At 38.4% G+C, this 9,314-nt stretch overlaps 1 non-coding gene across 1 annotated transcript; it reads right to left on the minus strand.

The window, feature by feature from the left end:
• Positions 1–4,128: 4,128 nt before the first annotated feature.
• Trnag-ucc lies at positions 4,129–4,200 on the minus strand. Its single transcript has one exon. It is a non-coding gene; the product is annotated as a tRNA-Gly (tRNA).
• Between the last annotated feature and the right edge of the window lie 5,114 nt (positions 4,201–9,314).

Genomic DNA, 9,314 nt, shown 5'->3' on the forward strand with positions numbered 1-9,314 from the left:
TTTTGTTGCCCTATGCAGCATTGACCTGTAAGCTGCCTGTTTATGAATATTTGGGTGACATGAGGTTGCAGGGATTGTGGTGTCAGTCATTGTGTTTTTCCTATAAATTTTGAATATGCATGTGTTGTTGTGTCTTGTAATATTTAGGTCCAGAAAGTTGATACTTTTATTTTGCTCATGTTCCACTGTAAATTTGATTTTCTCATTTAGATTATTGAAATGATTAAGAATGTCTGTGATGTCGTTGGTATCTCCCTTCACTAAAAGTAGTGTGTCATCTACATATCTCCTATAAAATTCTATTTTCCTTAGGCAGGGTTCCTGCCTGTCAAATAATTTTTGTTCTAAGTGATTTATGTATATGTCAGCTATGGTACCGGATATGCACGATCCCATTGCTAGGCCATCTGGTTGCTTATAAATGTTGTCATTAAAGGTGAAGTAGTTGTAACTTAGGGTTAGCTGAAGGAGTTCCATAAATTCGACAACCTCTGTGTATGAAAGTTTCTTGTGTTGCATAAGGTTCTTTTGTATTACTGTTAGAGCTTCTTGTATGGGTATGTTTGAATAAAGGTTGGTGATGTCAAGTGATATAAACTGTGCATCTTGGGGGAGCTTTCTGGTTCTTAGTTCTTTGGCTAGAATCATGCTGTTTTTTATGGCATATGTTGTTTCATATGTATAATTTTTCACCAGTATGTTATTCAGTTTTTGAGACAGTTTGTATGCTGGGCTGTTTATAGAGTTGACCACAGGACGTATCGGGTATCCATTTTTGTGTATTTTTGGCTGTGCTCTTAGGCGTGGTGCTTTTGGATTCATACATGTAAGGTATTTCTTTTCAGTTTCTGTCAACAGGAAATGGGTGTTCTTTAACATAGACAGAACAAATGAATTTTTTGCTACTAATAACATTCAGCACATTGAAAAAGACCCAACCAAACAATTCCAAAGTAAAATTAAGGAACAATTAAAGAACACCCATTTCCTGTTGACAGAAACTGAAAAGAAATACCTTACATGTATGAATCCAAAAGCACCACGCCTAAGAGCACAGCCAAAAATACACAAAAATGGATACCCGATACGTCCTGTGGTCAACTCTATAAACAGCCCAGCATACAAACTGTCTCAAAAACTGAATAACATACTGGTGAAAAATTATACATATGAAACAACATATGCCATAAAAAACAGCATGATTCTAGCCAAAGAACTAAGAACCAGAAAGCTCCCCCAAGATGCACAGTTTATATCACTTGACATCACCAACCTTTATTCAAACATACCCATACAAGAAGCTCTAACAGTAATACAAAAGAACCTTATGCAACACAAGAAACTTTCATACACAGAGGTTGTCGAATTTATGGAACTCCTTCAGCTAACCCTAAGTTACAACTACTTCACCTTTAATGACAACATTTATAAGCAACCAGATGGCCTAGCAATGGGATCGTGCATATCCGGTACCATAGCTGACATATACATAAATCACTTAGAACAAAAATTATTTGACAGGCAGGAACCCTGCCTAAGGAAAATAGAATTTTATAGGAGATATGTAGATGACACACTACTTTTAGTGAAGGGAGATACCAACGACATCACAGACATTCTTAATCATTTCAATAATCTAAATGAGAAAATCAAATTTACAGTGGAACATGAGCAAAATAAAAGTATCAACTTTCTGGACCTAAATATTACAAGACACAACAACACATGCATATTCAAAATTTATAGGAAAAACACAATGACTGACACCACAATCCCTGCAACCTCATGTCACCCAAATATTCATAAACAGGCAGCTTACAGGTCAATGCTGCATAGGGCAACAAAAATACCATTGAACCAAGAAAATATACAACAAGAAATAAACACAGTGAAGAAGATTGCAGTTGCCAATGGTTACAATGCTTCCATGGTTGACACAATCTTAGACAAAATGAAGAGAAACCCAGGTACAAACTGCACCACAGAAGAAAAAGAGAAAAACAAATATATATCTAGCATTCCATACATAGGCAATGTATCACAGAAGATTGCAAATATTTTCAAAAATCACAGAGTAAAAATTGGGTTTTCTACATCCAATAAACTACACCAAAAACTAATACATAATATAAAGTGTAATCATGATCCATATTCAGACTCTGGAATATACAAGGTAACATGCCAGGAATGCTCCAAGTTCTACATAGGACAAACAGGCCGAAATATCAACACCAGGTACACAGAGCACATTAGAGCATACACCCACAACAAACACGCTACATCAGCAATAGCAACACACATACATAATACAGGACACCCATTTGGAAAAATAGAGCAAAATGTCAAAGTACTCCACCGACTAGATAAAGGACATAAAATGGATTTGCTTGAAGAACTGGAGATATATTCACATTACAGAAAATATGAAGATAAAATATTAAATGAAAAACTTGAAAGTGAATCAGTGAATTTCTTCAGATGTTTCGATAATATACTTAAATAAAAAAGTAAAACATAGAAATAAGCACAATTGTAAAATCAGTATAAGTAATTCATGAGCCAAATTGTAAAGATAAATTAACCTCTGTACAAAAGCATATCATAATCTGTGGAAGACCTATAATGTTATCTCTGTGAACTACCTATAAGAAGATCTTTGTAACTGTTTTGTTTATGTAAGATATTTTCGATGTGTAAAATGTACAAGTTGTGTGTGATGTTAAGTGTGTGTGACTCTCTACACAAATGGACCATTAGAAAATTGTAAGTACAAATTGTTCTCAAACCTTAGCCACTAACCTCACCGAAAATATTGATACCCAACTAAAAATCGCGTTTCTTATGTATTACAGTAAAAGTCAACAAAACGAAGCAGACTCACACACACTGACAACATCAAAAGAAATGGCTTAACACACATCATAAAAACGCACTTGAAAATGGGAATTATTTCTCGAAACGCGTCGTGCAAATAGTAAAATAAAGAAAATCGTGACTGGTAGCAGAAGATTTATTTATTTATAAACAAACCTATTGTATCTACAGTCGCAGGCTTTCAAAAACCATTTATAATGGATCAAATCAGAATTTGGATATTGGTATGTTGTTTCCGTTACAATCTTTTGCGAAGGATTCTGCACTCGTAAGTGACAAACTTTGCCGCACATAGCACAGCTTTGAACTGTTATCATGATCAGGGCCTGAAAAACTTTCACATTTATGCAAGACATTTGTGTAAGACGGGGCATGTTCTTTTTTTTTAAAAAAAAAAAAAAAGCTAAAGACATTTAAATGGGTATACGTTGCTAACACCCCTTGCAGTCCTGCTTCATTTGGAAAAGCCTGCCATAAGCCGTCAATGTCAATTGAATTTCGTTATCTAACATTTACATGGGAATATTATGTTTTCTGAAGGTGCGTAAATCTAGTACAGCCATCGAGAGTGACACTCTGATGATTTCACCCAAGACTATCCTTCAGTCTTGTCCATAAGTCGTTGGCACTGTGCGTAGTTTTGAGTCTGTTTCAACGAAAACTGCATTCTGAAGGAAAGAAAACTGTAATCCATACACATCTTATGGAGTGAAATTGATTTTCTAAATAACCGTTTGTCAAAATCGGATACCCTCGATTCGGAGAAGCTGAACCTTATTGCCTCCGAATTAAATGCTGTATGTCCTTACTAGACGCTTCTAATCCTCTTAAAGATGCTACCGTCGAGGATCGTCTCGTAGGACCGCTGCTGCCTAGGCAGGATACGAGGGAAAAATCGAAAATGCGTCATTGTTCACTGTGTGTATGGTCAGAACGGGAGCGGTTATCTGTGTCCTGTAAAACGATGACATAAACTTTCGTTACATTTATTTCAGAACTTAGTGTACTTTCGCACGGAACACACGCTACGAATAAGAAATTCTCTTCCTAAAGAGTATGCCGCATTCGACGAAACTCATATATTTGAATAAATGTACGAGTTTACTACCGACTTAACATAATGTAAGAAAAAAAGTCAGACATAAGGTTGCTATTTAATACATTCAGCTAAATTTCAATGGGTGAATATGATGTTTTGTTTGATCTTGCTGAACTACCAGAACGTACAACGTTAACTTCATTAATTAAAATAAATGCGATGGCCGGGAATCGAACCCGGATCAACTGCTTGGAAGGCAACTATGCTGACCATTACACCACCATCGCATTTTGACAAATGTAGCCTGTAGCACAGTATAAATTCAAAATGTTACTTCATGCCGAGAACGTTCTGTTGGCGTTTACGTACGTATATATGTCGTAGTCTTTCCGGCACCCATATTTTTCTTCTACGTTTGCTAGCTACCGGAATACTGAAAACTGTCCTCCGTAATCTGCCAGGCGCAGTCTTATAACAAAATTCCTCATTACAGCCACTGACAAGACACTAAAAGGTACTGTCCTCATTCATCATAATTTGTCCTCTTTCTCTGCAGAGACAATAAGCTGACGATGCGCAGATAACGTCATCAATTACGGAGCGATGCCGTTTGTTAACCACAACGATTCAGTGAGAAGTACTGAAATGAATGTTTACCTCAATAAGGTTTGACATTCATGATGCCCCGAGCTTTAGCTATTAACATATTCTTCTTTACGTGATATAGCAAAGAACAAATAGCACAATAGCACTAACACTGGGAACCCGCGCTATGGCGCCCTCTGATAGAGTCGAAACTTCGCTTGGTGAAATAGGGCGAAAATAAAGGGAAACTTACTTTGTTTTAGGTGCCAAAACTCAACACTTTCCGAGAAAATGAATCAATATTTCGATGCTGTTTGCACCAAATCACACAGTGTTACACGAAGTAAGTTGGTAGCGCAGTAGCTAGAATACAGTTCTGAATTTCTGCCCTGGTGTTCAAATCCAATATTATCTTGTTAATTTTTTTTTGCTTTTGTTGTCATAGGAGTAGGCCTACGCAGCATCAATGACATCAGTTTTTATGTAACATTGAAAAATACAATGAAATTATTTAGAAAAGAAATAAGCATTACAAATATTATTAAAGTTAAATTTTACCATCTGAAATCTTATATTAATTTATGTACAGTAACTAACAATAACTGAAAGTGAAAACATATAAATTCTAGTATATAAATTTTTGCTTCGATTTTCGCTTTCAAACTTCAACAGGACCATTGTATTCCCCAGAGTGATATCTATAGTTCGACTAACACTAAATCTATAAAACCGTCTCTAAAGCTACCTGACGAAGCTTCACGCCGTTTTCGCAGGTGGCTTGAGTATAGTTTGGGGCATCAGTTCATCCAAATGTCCTGATAATCAATAGACATGTTTTAAGAGAGAGGGGGGGGGGGGGGGGGGGGGGAGAGTAACTTCAGCGTAGCTAGGGGCACAATATAGGCTGTATTTAACGAAAGGTATATTGCTTACTACATTTTCATATCAAACATGACGTCTTAATAAGTTACTTCTGTACTACTGACTTCATTCGTGACACATTTTGCAGACGGTGTTCACATACACCACTGAATATAACTGCCAAATCACTTCTATGCAATACACACAGTTCAGGATGTATAACGTCATAAACATTGGAACACGTGAAAAACTGCCACATCATGCAAGACATTTAATTTTATTATTGCTAACCCACTGAAACGATTTCGATGAAATTCGGCAAGGAAGATCATAGGCTACGTTAGAAAACATTTAGTACAATATACTTACTGATCTAACGAATATTGTCTGTATTACGGAAAAGTGCTTATTCTCTGAAAAAGCTCCTTAGCATTTGACTTTTGACTTTATCATGTTTTTCAAACAGCTTTTCTTAGTTGAAATGTGCTACGGGGTACGATTCAGAGTAAAGAATATAATGCTTGTACAATCTTCAATGGGTCTGCTCTGCACTTCCACACTATATGTTGCATAACGTACAAGTTGCATAATGTATAGAAAAACGGTTCAAATGTCTCTGAGCACTACGGGACTTAATATCTGAGGTCATCAGTCCCCTAGAACTTAGAACTACTTAAACCTAACTAACCTAAGGACATCACGCACATCCAAGCCGGAGACGGGATTCGAACCTGCGACCGTAGCAGTCGCGTGCATAATGTATAGCCTGTCTTTTATATACACTACCCAGCATTTGAGAACGAGAGACCTTAGTGACCTGCAACAAACTTTACACATAATTTCAACCCTTAAAAAACTTTCTCTCAGCGACAACCCACTCAGAATGATGGAAGAAAAAAAGTTGATCGCTTACTACATTCTCGCTGTTCATGCAGCGTAAGTGTTGCGTCAAGCATGACATCAATGACGTTTACATTTATTGCGTCTTTGCAACTAACTGTATTCCCAACACATTCAATAGACAACATTCACGTATATTACTGAATGTATCTACAAAATTATATCGCTATACCACAAATAGTTCAGGAGATGTGACGGAAGCAGGAGATAGACAGAGAGAGAGAGAGAGAGCGAGGGAGAGAGAGAAGGTGAAGTATATAGACATACGTAGAAAGGAAAGAGGAGGAGATGGACAGAGAGAGGCAGAGGAGGATATGGGCAGAGAGGTGGGAGAAGTAGTATGGACAGATAGAGGGCAGGAGGGTATGGACAGCTGCCTCTAGTACCATGGACGTCATTCCCTGATATATTAACAGATGTCCTATCATCCTATCTCTTCTCCTTGTCAGTGTTTTCCAGATATTCTTTCATCTTTGATTCTGCCTAGAACCTCCTCATTCCTTGTCTTGTCAGTCCAACTAATTTTGAACATTCGTCTGTAGCACCACAACTCGAATGCTTCGACTCTCGTCTATTTCGATTTTCCCACAGTCCATGTTTCACTATCACACAACGTTGTGCTCTGAACGTACATTCTCAGAAATTTCTTCTTCAAATTATGGTTCAAAGGGCTCTGAGCACTATGGGACTCAACTGCTGTGGTCATAAGTCCCCTAGAACTTAGAACTACTTAAACCTAACTAACCTAAGGACATCACACACATCCATGCCCGAGGCAGGATTCGAACCTGCGACCGTAGCGGTCGTGCGGTTCCAGACTGTAGCGCCTTTAACCGCTCGGCCACTCCGGCCGGCTTCAAATTATGGCCTATGTTTGATACTAGTAGACTTCTCTTGGCCATAAATGCCCTTTTTGCCAGTCCGACTGGGCTTTTGATGTCCGTCTTGCTCCGCCCGTCATAGGTTAGTTTGTCCCTAGGTAGCAGAAATGGTTCAAACGGCTCTGAACACCACGGGACTCGACATCTGAGGTCATCACTCCCCTAGAACTCAGAACTACTTAAACCGAACCAACCGAAGGACATCACACACATCCATCCCCGAGGCAGGATTCGAATCTGTGACCGTAGCGGTCGCGCGGTTCCAGGCTGAAGCACCTACAACCGCACGGTCACAGCGGCCGGCCTAGGTAGCAAAACTTCTTAACTTCATCTACTACGTGACCATCAATCCTGACGTTAAGTTTCTCGCTGTTCTAATTTATGCTACTCTTCGTTACTTTCGACTCTCTTCAGTTTATTCTCAGTCCATATCTTTACTCATTAAATTGTTCATTCCATTCAGCAGAGCATGTAATTCTTCTTCACTTTCACTCAGGATAACGTCATCAGAGAATCTAGACGTACAGACTAAAGAGTAGGGGACGAAGGACTACATCCCTGTCTTACACCCTTCTTAATTCGAGGACTTCGTTCTTCGTCTTCCACTTTTATTGTTCTCTGTTGGTTTTTGTACATATTGTATATTACCGTCTTTCTCTGTAGCCTGCCGCTATATTTCTCAGAATTTCGATCATCTTGCACCATTTTACACTGCCGAACGCTTTTTCCAGGTCGACAGATCCTTAATTTTTCTTTAGTCTTGGGTCCATTATCAACCACAACGTTCGAATTGCCTCTCTGGTGTTTTTCCCGTTTCTAAAGCCAAACTGACCGCCATCTGAGACATCTTCAGTTTTCTTTCCCATTTTTCGTATATTAACCGTGTCTTGCATAAGCTGTTAAGCTGATTGTATGATCTATCTCCACTGTCGGCTCGTGCAGTGTTCGGAATGGTATGGATGAAGTTTCTTCTAAAGTCAGATGGTACGTCTTCAGACACATACATTCCACACACTAAGGTGAATAGTAGGTTTGTTGCAACTTTCCTCAATGTTTTTAGAAATTCTGATGGAATGTTGTCCATCTCTTCTGCCTTATTTGATCTTAAGTCTCCATAAGCTCTTCTAAATTTTGATTGTAATACTGGATCCCCTAGCTCTTCTATATTGACTCATGTTTCCGCTGCTCTCACCTCATCAGACAAGTCTTCACTTTCGTAGACGTCTTCAGTGTACTCTTTCCATTTATCTGATCTCTCCTCCACATTTAACAGTGGAATTCCCATTGCACTCTTGATGTTACCACAATCGCTTTTAATTTCACCGAAGGCTGTTTTGACTTTTTTGTACTTCTGACAATCATTTCCTTCATGGTTTCTTTTATATTTTTCATGCAAGCATTTCGTGCTGTGTTCCCTGCACTTCCTATTTATTTCATTCCTATGTGACTTGTATTTATGTATTTCTGAATTTCCCCTAACATATTTGACTTCTTTCTGTCGTCAGTCAGTTGAAGTATTTTTTCTGTTACCCAGAGTTTCTTCGCAGTTACCTTCTTTGTACCTATGTTTTCATTTCCATCTTCTGTTACTGCCATTTCTAGAGATGTCCATTCCTCTTGAACCGAACTGTCTTCTAATAAAACATTAATTATCGCAGTATCTATTGCCTCAGAGAACTTCAAGCTTATCTCTTCTTTCCTTAGAACTTCTGTATTCCACTTCTCTGCGCACTGATTCTGCCTGACTCGTCTCCAGAACTTCAGCCTGCTCTTCATCACTACTAAATTCTGGCCTCATTCATTATCCGCACCAGGGTACGCGGAAAGTCGAGTATATGGTTTCAGAATCTCTGCCTGACCATGAAGTAATCTAACTGAAATCTCCCCGTACTTCCTGACATTTTCCTAAAATACCTCTTCTTTTTGTGCTTCGTGAACAGAGTATTCGCTATTACTAACTGAAATTTATTGCAGAACTCAATTTATTTTCTCTCCTTTTTCATTCTTTCTGCCAAGCCCATTTTCTCCAGTTTCGCCCGAAAACCTTTCTTCTGCTCCTTTCTTCACAACTGCGTTGCAGTCCCCCATAACTATTAGATTTTCATCTCCATTTACATACTGAATTACCACTTCAGTATCCTCCTACACTTTCTACGTCTCTTCATTTTCAGCTT

Source organism: Schistocerca piceifrons, chromosome 1, assembly GCF_021461385.2.
Source record: "Schistocerca piceifrons isolate TAMUIC-IGC-003096 chromosome 1, iqSchPice1.1, whole genome shotgun sequence".
Taxonomy (NCBI): Eukaryota; Metazoa; Arthropoda; class Insecta; order Orthoptera; family Acrididae; genus Schistocerca; species Schistocerca piceifrons.